This window comes from Metopolophium dirhodum, chromosome 1 (genome assembly GCF_019925205.1).
Source record: "Metopolophium dirhodum isolate CAU chromosome 1, ASM1992520v1, whole genome shotgun sequence".
NCBI lineage: Eukaryota > Metazoa > Arthropoda > Insecta > Hemiptera > Aphididae > Metopolophium > Metopolophium dirhodum.
The window spans coordinates 102,216,300-102,231,898 of NC_083560.1; the positions used below are offsets into that span (position 1 = coordinate 102,216,300).

General features: G+C 25.6%; 1 pseudogene; it reads right to left on the reverse strand.

The window, feature by feature from the left end:
• Nucleotides 1-8,365: 8,365 nt before the first annotated feature.
• On the reverse strand, nt 8,366-15,064 carry LOC132948984 (E3 ubiquitin-protein ligase TRIM63-like; annotated as a pseudogene).
• Between the last annotated feature and the right edge of the window lie 535 nt (nt 15,065-15,599).

Below are 15,599 nucleotides of genomic sequence, written 5' to 3' on the forward strand. Positions count from 1 at the left end.
AGCCAGGTAACTCACATGCTAATTGCCACGCTTGCTGTTTAGACTGTTTAAACTAAATTGAGTACTTAATCTTCTACTTACCAAAAAATGAAGTTTTTAAAGTTTCCGATCATTAACTTCAAAACTAAATTTGTCCGGGCTTTTTTTTTTTACATTCTTATAAAGCACCCTAAAACACACAATTTGGGGGGAAAAAAATTTGAAAATCGATAGGTTGCTAAACTAGAATTATGCCCGAAACACGTATAGTTTGTCACATTACAACTTTGTTATCATTTCTATCATTTTTGGTAATATAAATGAATAACAAATAACAGCAGTATTGCAATAGGTATATACTATGTTATAATAATTATATTATAACGTAGGTAACCTAGGTACTTATTTTGTTTAGATATCGTTTTAGTTCCAAATTCCAAATTTTTTCATGCTTCCAAGATCATTATTTTATCCATTATTTGTTGACAATGTGTTGTACAACATATGTGTTGACAAATTATATTTTTACAAAGTGTAGGTACCCACCGAATATGAAATTACAGTTACACAAATTTGTTTATTTACCATTCAATCAATTTTATCTGGCTCTTGCTACATTTTCAAACAACTTTTTCAACTTCATACAATATTAACGTTATTCTGTAGGTTGGTAAGTAGTAAGTACCTACTACCCATACAGAAATGTCATTGTTCTTAAATAATAAATTCGTTCAATAATCGTATGGCCAGTGGCGTAGAAAGGAATTTTCGTTGTGGGGGGGAAGGCTATATATTTATAGTTTTTAAGGTAAATCACAAGGTAGTACCCCCGCACTAATATTATATATAAAAAAGTTGGCAAGTTTTCAAGTGAATAAGTGGCTGAATAGTAGGGAGGTGTCTGCTGTCTAGATAAGTAAATCTAGAAATGTATTGACAATTATAGAAATAAAACTTAAAAAAATTAATATTTCTATTAATAGTTAATTTTAATTTTCTATTTTCAATTTTCATGTATAGAAAATAATAAAATAAAAAAGTTTTGTGAAAATTTCAAGTAGGTACCTACGGTGATTAGTTTTTGAATAGTGAATACAATAAAATAAGAAAATTCCCACGAGATTTTGTTAATTTACGGGTGAATAGGTATAGGTATCCAATGTCTAATAACTTATAAAAAATATTGTTGATTTACGTTCAATTTTTTGTTTAATCTCCACTAAAAAATACTTGTGAGAAACCTTGTATAAGATTTTTAAGTATTTAGCCAAGCAAAAAAATGTTGATAGACAATATTTAAAAAAAAAAAATAATAAATTCAAAATTTTTAAATAGCTAAAAAGAGTCAAAATATTTTGAAAATTGTATTGTCTATCAAAAATGGTAGTATAAACATTCAGTGAAATTTTCATTTATCTACGGTACGGTTTTCTTAGAGTTACACTAAATACCGCTAAATAGATCATGAGTCTCAAAATTTCGATATTGAAAAGTTTGCTTCAGAAAAACAATGTAAACATTCACCACATAAATGTATTTAAATCATTATTATGGTATTATATATTTAAATTAACAAAACAAAAATTAAATAGGTATAAAATATTTATAATTTAATAATAAATTTAAATTTTCATTTTTTCTTTTTCTTTTTGGCCTCTACATCAACTTGATCGTATGCAGGGTTCTGCGGTGTTAAACGTGTTGGATTACTTTGATCTATAACATACAAATAACAACGATAATCATAAACTAGTAGTCTCGTAAGCAATTTAACAAAATTAATATGGTAATCTAAATATAATAACATCAATAATCTTGAGCTAGACTAATTTTAAGAAATTATTATAGTATTGAAACTAGTCTTTTACCAAAATTTTACAAAAATATTAATCAACACAGGTCTAGAAAGTAAGATACATTTTGATTTTGTCGGTTTAAATTTAAATAAATAATTCATTTAAATATTTGGAGTAGGTATGTTTAGGTATCTAATAGCTTTAACTTTAAACCACAATAATACATTTTTAGTTTCACAACATACCTAATTATCATCAGCAATGTTATAAACAACATGGATTATATGAGTATTAAGTATGGAGGTTCCACTTATAAAATATCACCTCCTGATGACGAATTAAACAACTGATATAGTGTACCTCGGGATTGAGTAAGGCACTATAATATTTCTGTTAGATTTGTTGTTTTGTATGCAATAAGTGAGTTATCATATTGAGTACTCACTTATTGCATACAAAACAACAATTTTGATCAAATACACGGTTACGATGTACTCATTGGTAGGTACTATTGTATTAAATATATTTTATGATATATATATATTGATATAATAGTTATTTATTTTAATACATATATTAATAATAGGTCTTAAAATTGGCTAAATATTTTTAAAATGTCATTGCGTATAGTATAATATCATGAATATTATGTATAATAATAAAAATAGTCAAAGGTTTCAAGTCCCCACAGTAAATATTTTTTAATTACAACAATTTAACTAAAATCCTTGTTCTTCGTTTAAATATCTTATCTGGTCCAAATTTGAAACTCTAAATGCTGAACTTTAATATTTTTAGATTTTTGGTTTCATTATGAACTAGAGGGACTTAGAGGGACTTTGTATTAAATGTTCAAGCATATTATATATAAAAATTGATAAATTTTGTCAAAATTTAAACAACAAATATTCTTTTAAAAAAAAAAAAATAGGTATGTATACATACCTATCTTGAATATTTTTAAATATCTTTAATAACCGCTTACGAGGAGAGGAACTTTGTAAATGATTTTCAACTTTTTTTATCATTATAAGGTAATAGAAATAAAACAAAAAAAATCGATAATTGATATCAATAATGTACCTATATTTAACTCATAAATAGTAAAAATATTTTGAAAATTATACAATATACCTATTATATAGGAAATGCTAATGTAACCTTTTGATGAAAATTTTAGATAGGTATTAAAAATTAATTGTATTTGAGTTCCAACTTACAACAAAAAAAGAAAACCGACTTTGTAGAAAACTGATTTTACGTAAAAAATTGCGTTTTTTTAAGATTAAATTATTTTGTTGTAGTATATTATATAAAGTGTATTATATTTTAAATTTCAAGGCAATAAATCTTTTTAAAAAAATGTTTAGTGGAAACTATTTTTGATTCGTAATTTTAATTTAAAAAACCTCCCAATGATTAACGAACAATATAAGATAGCATATTATTATTACGGACTACGCGTATTATAATATTATAATATATATTCTTATTTTATATTCGTATACGAATTTAATTTGGTATTTTGTATTATGTGTAGCCATACGATCTTTTAACCATACGGATATTTTTTGTACGGATATTTTTTGTAGTTATACTACCGGCTAACACAGCTATAATAATACAACTTATACAGTTAAAGTGTTGAATCAGTTAGTTTAAACCTAGGTAATTTATAAAGTAACTTAAACGTGTAGGTTATGTATATAATTTATACTTTAAAACTAGTTATTTTACACATTCCCTGGCATCACTTCGTTAATGTGTCAAATTGTACAAAATATGTACAATATCGTTATTTTACTGTCCAGCATACCTAAATAAATTAGATAAGACTGACGTCCTTGTAGTCGGTGACCACAATGTTCATGTACGTTTATCGTGTTAAATAATATTATCGTTGTACATGTATTATCTATTATTCTTAGTAATAGTTTTACAGTCACACGCGTCCAGTTGATTCGTTTGTCTCCACGCTATTATTTTAAATATTTATTTATTTAAATATTAATTATAAAATGAAAGAAAAGTTTTATATTAGTGTTAAAAATCATACGGCCGAGAATGTTGTAATGAAATTGTATATAAATAAAATAAATATATTATTATTATAAACAAAAATATTATAGGTACTTAAATTATTATACAGTACATTAAAAATAATAAAATATTATTTTTAATTAATTACAGTATAAATATTATAGTAGTTATGTAGTAGTACCTTAATTATAATATTTTTTAAATAACGTTATTATTGCTGTACCTATATAAAAAATATTAAAATAATAGTATTAATTGATTTCTAAAAAAATGTAAATTACGTAATTGTGATATAGTTATGAAATTATTTTTGTAATAATATTATATTATTGTCATTACACATTTTCTATCGGGGAAAATAATATAATTTAAATAAAACAATTTCAAACTTGATTCTTAAAAAAATTAATTTTTAATCATAATATAAAATATTATATATTATGCCTAGTGGAAATCATGGGTAGTTTCAAGTATTTTAAAATATAAAGAAAAATACACTGATAATAAATTTCAAACACATCACATCATATTATTTTATAACAGAATAAAATATTTAAATATTTGAAAATCATTCACTCAACGTAATTTATTAAATTTCACAAACACATTTACATTTATACAAACTCGCCAATAGAACAGACTTTAATAATACTCACTGTTGAATACGATGTCCTCTAGTTGGTTTTGCAAATAGATGTTATCTAGATTATTATCTAAATGTGAAGAAACACGTGCAGAAAAATTTGCACCTTATCCACTAGATTGTCATTAGTTATAGATTTCGGGATGTCTTCAGTTTTCTGAAAATAAAAAATCGTAGGTAATTCATATTTAGGTAATCAAACATGAAACAAATTGTCAATAATTAATATTTTGAATAAAAAATCCCTGGTATAATAAAAAAAAATTCCTAATTTTTCAACAATAATAACACAAAACATAAGAAAGAGATTTTTTGGATTTGGTTTATCATCATTTACCATAATATTACTATATTTAAGTCAAAATGTTTGTAAAATAAAATTATTTTTTTAGTTTATCAATATATGACTGCAATACACTACTTAAGTACTATAATAAATACTTAATAAATTATTAATAATCATTTTTTCGGTGACCTTAATGTTATGGTTCTTAATGGTTATTATATTTTTTAATAACTTATTAGAGCGCGGATTTATATGCATTAAAAACCAACCAAATATGCGCTAAATAAATCCTAAATATGCATAAATATATGCACTAAAATGTTAAAATATGCACAAAAAATAAAATTATGCATAATAAAATTAGCAAAAAAATTATCGAACCCTACTATATAAATACTCATCTACTTTTTTTTTTTAGGTAGTTAATCTAAAAGAAAAAAATAGGAATCAATTTATATCAACAATGTATCCTAAAACAAATTATATAATAGTCTTTAAAATCTTTATATTATTATGTATTTTATTACCCCGATTATTGATCTAAGGTCATATTTGGGAAATCCGTTTATCCCTACAAGTATACCTATATTAATATATTAATTTATTTTGTTATTAATCGAAACTATAAAAATATGATATTTGTTTCTTATATTATAATAGGTACTATATATTTTAAAAATGTCTAAAAAAACATCAAAATATGCACTAAAAGTCTAAAAATATGAAATATACTATTAACATTGTAAAATAAACCCTTAAAATAGAAAAATGTCAAAATATGCAAAAATATGCGTTATTAAGTTTCATTGTTTAAATCGTCATGTCATGAAACAAATTGTGTGCTCACTTAGCATATCATACGATCAACCAGAATAAATATGCAAATGCATACAAATCCGTGCTCTACTTATAACTTACTACCTACTTAATTAATACATAAAATATATCATTGTTATAACATGTCTAAAAATTATTAATCTAATTTGGTAGATAATTAAAATTTGTATAATGATTACTTATTTAGGTATCATAAGTAATAAATAGGTAATAACTTATAAGTTAGGCTCGGATTTTAAAGCATAATATGCTCTTTTTTATATATGTATATAATATAGAAATCTAATTTTTATCCATAAATTGGTTTCATGTCATTCTGATTCCAAATAAACCAATTTGTTTTTGCATATTTTGGGTTTTATTATGTAAAAGTGTTTTTTTTTTTTCATTGCTTTTTTGCATTTATTCCAGATCTGACATTTTAATACGTTTATTATGCTATAATGCTATAGTAATGAAAAAAAATTTAAATTGAGTAAAGAAATGTAAAACCGTTCGTTTTTTATGTATAAAAACATATTGTCTTCAATCAGTTTCACAAATGCAAATCGTGCAAAATACACGGTATATTATTGTTAATTTTAGATTATGAGCGGAGCGATGAATGTATTGATTTTATAATGATGTATGTTATTTATTTTTTTATTTGTTTCTGTCATCACCTTTTAGACGGAATGGGACATTTTGGCGTGGCCCTTTTAGCGTAGCTGTTTTGGCATGAAGCCATTTTGACGTGAAGCCGTTTTGGCGTATTATAACGGTTATTATATTAACTAATTTACCATTATAAGTATATTTTTTATTTTTATTTTTTGATAGTAATTATTGTATACGTATTGTTGGAATTTAATGATAAGTTTATATTACTATGCTGTACTTGTGCCCTATGGGTTTTTAACTAAAGTTAAAATTGACCAGTTGACCAGTCAAAACGTATACTATCGATTAGATCGATTATCTACGTTTTGAATGATTTGTACCCGTTGTCGTTTCTTATCTGCCGTGCGATAAGTTTATCATTTCATTATTTCTTGTCCTTTAATATTCCTAGCTAGATACAGCATAAATATTTCACACAAATAGTGAGTTTTTACTTTTTATATACATTTAAATCTTTTATACAAGTACCTAGTGAATTTTATTAAATTATTAAATTAATTAATATTTATTGTTGAAATGGGAATGATTCAAGCTGGAAGAGATACATATTTATTTCAATCGGAATCAGGAAGGAGTCCCCCTAAAAAGCTCAAAAAATATATTGATACAGACAAACGTCTTTTAAACATAGTTCAAGAAGCAGATACACGAGACATTTTAACATATTTAAGAGGTGTAGCACATAATATTTCTTTACAATAATAATGTTTTTTTAGTAAGTTTATTAATATGTCAATTGTATTTTTTAAATTTTTTTAATCAACTGAATTTTTTTAAATCGAATAAATAATAATAAATAATTGTATTTTATTTATTTTTATTTTATACTATAAATAACCTGAGAAATTTACGCCAAAACGGCTTAAGTCAAAATGGTTTCATGCCAAAACGGCCACGCCAAAATGTCCTAGATCCCCTTTTAGAACAGTAAAAATGATTAAATTTTCTTCAATAGTATCTTTTCTGATAGGAAAGTGAATCTAGTTGGTACTTTTTTTTTTTTTGGGGGGGGGGGGGGGTCAAAAGTAAATACCCAATAGTTTACACAAGTGCAGGGAAAAACCAGGCACGTATCAGGGACCTAGCCTGTGGGGGGGGGGGGGGGGGCAATTCATTTGGTTTAGGAATACCTGTCCAAATCCAAATCTATCTCAGTGTAAATCATTATCATGATTTAACTATCACGATACTATCTTAAATCGTAAATACGTAATATTATTATACACATTTATTAAGTAAGTGGATGTCGCTCTGCTGTACAGTAGGTTCCAAGTGGGTCAATGTATAATGAATTGTATTTAACTTGAATTCAATGATATAGTATCATTGTATAAGAAAAACGATTCTGAGCGGAGACGGTTTTTCAGTCTGGATATTTTATATTATTATTATTTATTATAGCCTGTAAGTTGAATTGATATTATAATATTATAATAATTTTTTATTCGTTTCTATAGTGATACACAAAGCATTATAAATTAAAATTGTTAGCGGTTTTTAGTAATTTGTCGGTGGTTTTAAATAATTATTGAGAAAATCGAAAAATTACCTCTCTAAAGTACCATCGTAATCCAATTTGCTAAAAAATAAGAAACAATAGTATGTTAAAATCGAAGCACTGCTAAAAAATAAATAAATAAATAAACACCAAACCACTAGCTTCCTCGCTCCGCTCAGAATCTAAAATAGTAGATCATACAATTTTTAAGAATCTTAAAGTTATAAGTGACATACTAAGATGGACTGTAAACTGGATTTAGGGCGGGAGGGGGAATCTCCCCCATCACCCCTTCAAAATATGTGCTTGGGAAAAACAAAATAAAAATTAAGGGAAAACGGGCATTTTTACTCAAAATCGATTTTTGTCGTACCTAACTCCAAAACAAATAAACGTATATTCATGAAATTTCCACCGGTTGCTTATATTAGCATTTTCTATACACGATAAAATTTTCAAAATATTTTGATTTGTTTTGAACTGTTAACGGACATTTTAGTTTCAAAATGTTTAGTTTTTTTTTCTATGAATGTCAATTAAATTCCTAATATTGTAGCCATATTTAAATTGGTAATTTATTTTCTCTATTAGTACCTAAAATAGGTGGTTAGTAAAATAGTTAATGATTAATAATAAATAAATAATACAATTTTCTGGAAAAATATGCGCATAATGTTTTGACATATTGTAGAAACATTGTTGAAAGATCCCGAAGCTTTTATATATTTTTGTGGCTTATAAATTGCAATTCTTTTAACGACTACAAAATAATATATAGTCAATATTATAAACTAAATTATCATTTATCAACCAATTAATATTGACAGCATTTTAGACTTTTCGTTTTTAAATATATAATATATAAGGTATTAAAAAATATACAGGTGATTTTTTAAGCTAGATTTCCTTGGTTTTTTTGTTATTTACTCAAATTCTTATTTTTACAATTTTTAATTATCCGTTAAGACCATAATATTATTAAATTTCTGACATTTTTTGTACCAACTGCTTACTTAAGGAATGTCTTGAGACAATACAAACATCTAATTTTTAAATGAAAACTCCCCTTTTTGCAATTTATTTAGCGGAAATTCTAATGAGTAAAGTTTTTGAGTTATTAAAATGTTTATGCTAAGGATAATAATCCTTAAAAATGGTTTTATAAAAATATAAACTATATGTAATATTAGATAGATGTAGATAAAAATAATTATGTAGTATTTATTGGTATCATTCTTACAGATTATTTATATTGTTAGATCAGTAGTAATAACCAACATTTTAAAATCATCTAAGCCTCCATAGGTATGTATCTACTTAACCCATTATGATATGAATTGGACACTATAATAGTAGGTATATAATTTGTATACTAAGAGCCGTATTATATTCTTGAGAATCGGCTATATGAATACAGCCCTAAGTTACATATAACTTAAGAACTACTTAATCGAATTTTGATTTAGACACATCAAATTTTTAAAAAAAAGTGTGCATTGTCAAAGGATCATCCTTAAGTGGTATAAAAGAATCTAAAATATTCGAAATATGGTCTTTAATTTCAAATGTATATTTAAAAATTCCAAAAATCAGAATTTGAATACATGCATAATTTAAGCGTACAAACAGAGCGAGCATGCTTAAAAAATCATACTATATAATATAGGTAGTATAATAATATTATAGTGTAGGTATACTCAGTACTCACATTCGATTAACTTACGCAGGTATATCGTCAAACACAACTGTTAATTCAATACAATTTGTAGTAGTTGAATCCAATCCACTAATGTCAATTATATGAAACATTTTCTGACACTTGACAGTTGATTGTTGACTAAACTATAATAAATTATATAATTATCCCGTAAATTATAATAGCCAAAATAACGTGATTGTAAAGTTGATACATTTTCTTGGTATAAGTGCTAAAATATAGGTACTGCTAATAATGTACTAATAATGTAATAAATCAAAAAATTAGAACTCGATCAATCTTCATTATTGTGCGATTCTTACGAATTAATGTGGTAGGTACGTACTATTATTTTAACGTTTTATTATTGTGGTGTAGAAAAAAAAACATAAGAAACCACTATATTGTACCTACGCAAAGTTCTTTACCATTTGTGTGATACCTAAATGTGATTATTCGATAAAAAGTTGTAATAAATTACTCCCGATTGCAATCTGGAAGTTTGTTTATAATGCAGGCATACATTATAATATGATATTACCTATATCAATAACGAACTTCACACGTCATATTAATTTAATATTTTGTTTTTTTTTGTCTAAAAGTATTATTAATGGCATAATTCCCAATTAGTTATAGAAACCTTATAGTTATCCGATAACATTTCTAAAAACATATTTAAGAAGACGTTTACTTGAAATCAACTTTCTAACATTTGTTAGTTAATTATTAAGATCAATATATTATCGATATTTTAAAATTAAAAAATTTAATTTTGAAGTATTTAAGCGTCAAAAAAGTGAAAAAGTAATTTTTAATAAACTTTATATCAATTAATTTAAACATGTTTTCAGAATTGTTTCACTAGGACAGTCGGAACAATTGGCAGATGGGTACATTTTTGTAGAAAACACAGGTGAGATTGAATTCCTTAAACATCAGTACCTACATATATATTATTACAAATTACAATGTTAGATGTACTTCATATATTTAAATGATATGCGGGCCGCGTACTTTGTCATGTCTAGATCTGCCTTGTTTTCCTTTTTCAAAGCAGATTCAGAAAAATACAAATAGAAATCGTATTTTTTTTTCAATTCCTCCATTAGCAATTTATTTTTAGTCAAATGCTCCAACTTTACTTTATAATACGATTCCACATAACCCATCATTTTATCTTCGCTCATTTTCAATTCGCCACGAAACCTGTAACGTATAATATTATTTTGTTAATTAGAAGATCGACACTTATGAAAATCGAGTCATAATCATAATATTATCATAACATTACATTATCATTCTATTATAATAATTATTATTATGATAATAATTTATGTTATTGTACAACACATACACAAGTGTATATTTTACACGACACATGTTTATAATATGCATTTGTACTCGTAATATGTTTATACATATAATATTATAGACTAATTTTTGTCTTAATACACTGCTGACTGCTGTGTTTAATATTAATACAAGTTATTGAATTAAAACATACATTTATATGACTAAGATAATATTATAGGTATAACTAAATAGCACAGCTGGATTAAAAACGAGATTTTTAACAGAATGGGTGATTATTTAGACGCGTCTATGTACGATAATGACAGGAAGGCAGGTATAGGTAATCATTTTCGATAACCGATATAGGAACGAGTAACGACAATAATTATCATTTATTATATTTTTATATGTGAGATGTATCTTTATTATTATTATTATTATTACTATCATGATTATTAGAAATTATTTTGTGGTAGCCGGTAGGTATATATATAATATTTATAGGTAGCCAGGTATGTATATGTTCTTTGTTGGGTTTTTTATGGTATTAAAATCTCAGGTCTTATTATAAATTGTGTATTTTACAAAAACAATAATTATTAACAATATTATATTAATAGTTTTAATTTATTCTGTGTTTATATTAAGAAGATATACGTTTTAAGCAGTTAAAAATGATATCAGAAGTCGTAATAGTAGTAAGTTATTATCAGTTTTATCTTTTAACTGTGATAATGGTTTACAGTTATTTAAAAAAAAGGCTCTGCTGAGATATACCCCCATTCCCTCACCACAATCATAATTATGCCACTGGACAAAATGTTACTATAGTTTTCAATAATTACACAAGTGGGTGTAAAATGGAGATGTACGCTACATTGGAGTCGTGTACCTACCACCTATAGTACCTACAACAGCTACAAACTACTTCAAAACAGTATAGGTATCAGTGAAGATGTAAAAGTTCTTTTAAAATGGGTTATCGAACATGAACATTCACTGCTTAAAAATTTAATGAAAGAACCGATTTATAATATTCTGAACCCTTATTAAAATTAATGGGTGAAATAGTTCAATCAAATGTCGCATTCAATGTAACATTGAACGATGTAAATAATTTCATTCGTAGATGTATTTATCGTTCGAGAAAAAAAGCGCATTCACAACTACCTAACCTATTTATTTTTCTAAAAAAATAAAAAATTACAAACATTTAAAAATTATGAGGTTTTGAAGTACCTATATTATATGTATTTAAATTATAATTTTTATAAAATTCCTATACCGTTGTTATTTTGGCTAGCCGCCGGCCGTTACGTATTGGTATGTACACTTTATAACTTTTTGAGGGCAGAATATAAATCTTAGTTTACGCACAATCTATTACCTACGTTGAGAAAATTCAAAATTGCTATTAGAGCTTAAATGGGTATACCCATAGGTACCTAGATTTTTTTCAAATATATTTTGTAATAATATAGGTTAGGTATGTCTACTCAAGTACCTACTGGGGTACCTACGTAGGTTAGGTTATAGTAGTTAGATAATAATATGATAATATGTAAGTGCGAATATTTAATATTTCATACTTAATATTAAAATTGTCTACATTTTACTGAATTATCCATTAGGTGATATGCTTACTCAACAAATTTTTTCTGTATTTCTTCTTTTATTTCACACTTCTGCGTTCTTAACGTATTTATATTTAACGCTAAGCATGATTTTACTTAATTCGTAAAATTTGATTTTTCACTGTTAAAAAAAAAATATATAGGTATATATTATTCGTAAAAAATTCAAACAATATAACAAAAAATATTGTCGAAGTGCATACTATAGGGTTTAAAAAAAAAACTAATTATATTGAATTATAAACATTTTAACCAACCCATAAGTTAACTTTATTTTTGATTAAATTTGAACGGATCTCCTCCATAACTTTGCTTTTAGTTTTACAACGGTGAGTTCTATCACTAATTGGCACAGTGCACAATGCGGTTATTGCATTTAGTACAATATGCCTCAATGTATTTCTGTAACGTAAATAATTATAAAACTGAATTATATTATGACAATATTACAATAAAGTTACGACTCATTATAAGATTTATTTTTAAAACATTTAAAATAAACATAAATTATTATACAAAAAATATACTTAACGAAAAATATTTTCAACATATTTTCAATTAGATTACCTATAATTGGTATTTTTTATTATAATATTTTTGAGAATTGAATTAGTTCTTAAAACAGTTAACGCATTTTTATAAAAAGAAAAAAAATTGTTACATATTATATTTTGGATTAGACGTTTGCCCGTTTGCGTCAAACGTAATTGTACGTGATTTGTGTTTTATTAAAAACAAAGATATATTACAATTCCTTATTCATATATAGGTACTTGTACTTACATCATCGCAATTTGGACATGGGACTTTCGATATAGTGTATTGACCATACTCTTCTTTTTGGTACTCATCTATATAATTATTTCTTAAAATACTCTTAAAACATAATATGAATGAAAAATTAAAACCATACTTATATTAATATAGGTATTAAATATAATAGTATATTTATTTAGTTAATATTTTATACAGGTGCAATTTGTGAGTGGTGGAGAGGGTGTGACTTAATGCTGTATCGCCAAGAGGTATTGAAATGATGTCAATAAATCAATTAATCATCAAATGTAATTATTAACTGCGTGTTAAAATGTTACCTAATTAAGTAACCCCTCCACTACTGGCCATTGTTTTCCATTAAATTGCACACGTACCCTCAGTATACAATAGGTAAGTACAAGCTGGGTATATAATATATATATTATAAAACTTATGATTACTTCATCAAATTGTTCACAAAATAATGTACAATTTAAGTCTTTTTGAAATGTCAGTTACCACTCCACAATCGCATACGAATTGACCTATATAAACAATAAAAAACATGATAAACAAACTTGTACTACCGTTATAAAGTAAATCAAATATAAGTAATTCTATGCATTTTTTGAACTCGAATACAATTAATTGCATTGAAGTATTCTAAATATTATATTTTTTATTCATACAAAAATGCATCCTTCAGTCTTTGATATTATTCATATAATAAGACATAGGTTGTAGGTATAACTATATATTATTATTTGTAACAAAAAAAAAGTTTGTATTCGAAACCATTGCTTCAAAATGTGTTTTTAATATTTCACACGCAAATTAAATAGATCATGACGATCAACTGATGTATTCAAAAAGTTATTTATAGACATAATTCCATAAATAAGAGTTATACTTTTTTATAGAATTATATTATAAGTATCTACTTAATAAAATATGTTCTTTAATGACATATTTATTATCCGTAATAAATAGGTTGTAGGTATGTCCTATGTACTGCAGGTATATTTAGAATACATGATTGATAATATTATATAGAATACTATTCAAAATAAACTGCACCCAATATAACAAAAAGGTGGAAAAGTGGGTATACCGCTCTGCTTTACAGTAGTTGTCGGGCATGTGATTGTAATTATCGTAAGAACTAAGTAATCAAACTAAATAATATAAAAAATAAATGCTAATATAAACATTTGGTGAACATTTCAAGAGTTTATTTGTTTTTGTATTGTAAAATATCAATTGATAAATTGAAAAAAATCGATTGATTGGAATTCGTTAATTTACCATTAAAAAGGTATACTATCGTAAAACTGTTAAATTCAAATACTCATAACAAATTAATATTACTTTCCGGTAACGTGTTTATTAAGGTTAAGGTTACCTACACTTGTTATCTGTAGGGAATCATCTATTAAATTTTTAAATGTTAGCTACCTATCACCTATGAAAAGAAGTTTTTTTATAAATTTCTAACTGAAAAATAATTAACAAATTTTCGGAATTTTTTCAACATTTTAATTTCATATAATCTATACTCCGTCAGCTTACATTAGTGCTACACGAGTTAAAACTATTGCAATTAGGTAGGTACATAATATTAAAATTGTTGACCAAACTTTACATATTATAATCATTGATATTGTATAGGTATATGATGAATATTGTCTTATGTCTTTAATGATTAAAATTTAAAACTATGTATATAAGACATATTATAGATAAGCCGATAAGCAGAATATTAAGAACACCTTACCTGTTTTGTCAAAACCCAAATCAATACATTTGTTGCATACGCCATGGAGGCAATTCAATAATTTTGAAGTAGTGTACAAAAGCTTTGTGTAAGTCACATAATATATGTTCAATTCCCAAAGTTGTTTGGCACTCACGGTGAGCTTGCATTTATTTCTGCCAGACTCCATTACAAAGGTACTCTGTAATTAAAAAATTGTATGTTTATTCATTATTGTAATACATTTTGTAGGTACCTGCTAGCATATCATTATTTAATAATATTTATTACAAAAAACTACGTGAACAAGGTGGGATCGGCAGTTATCGTAATTTATGAATAATATAGATTATATAGACAATAGAGTTTGGTATTATAATGGTATTAAAGCCGTACCGATGTAAAATGATGTACAAAATAAATGTAGGTAGGTATCTTATAATTTTTCTTTATAAAAATATTTACATATTCCCTTTTTCACGAACGCCGTTCTTAAATATATATTAAGTTGCAATTATAATGTTCTCGGCACAGTCATCTCGGTCATCACTATATTCTTTCAGCATTATTCATTATTTAGATTACAGACCGCAGTATCGGCCAGTTCGGCACGCGGCACGCCCCGCCCTTTTCTCCAGTACCACTACTCACTTCTAACTATTATAATAGTCAATAAATAATAATAATACTATAGTCGGTTTAAGTCGGTACCATCCTATTCAACC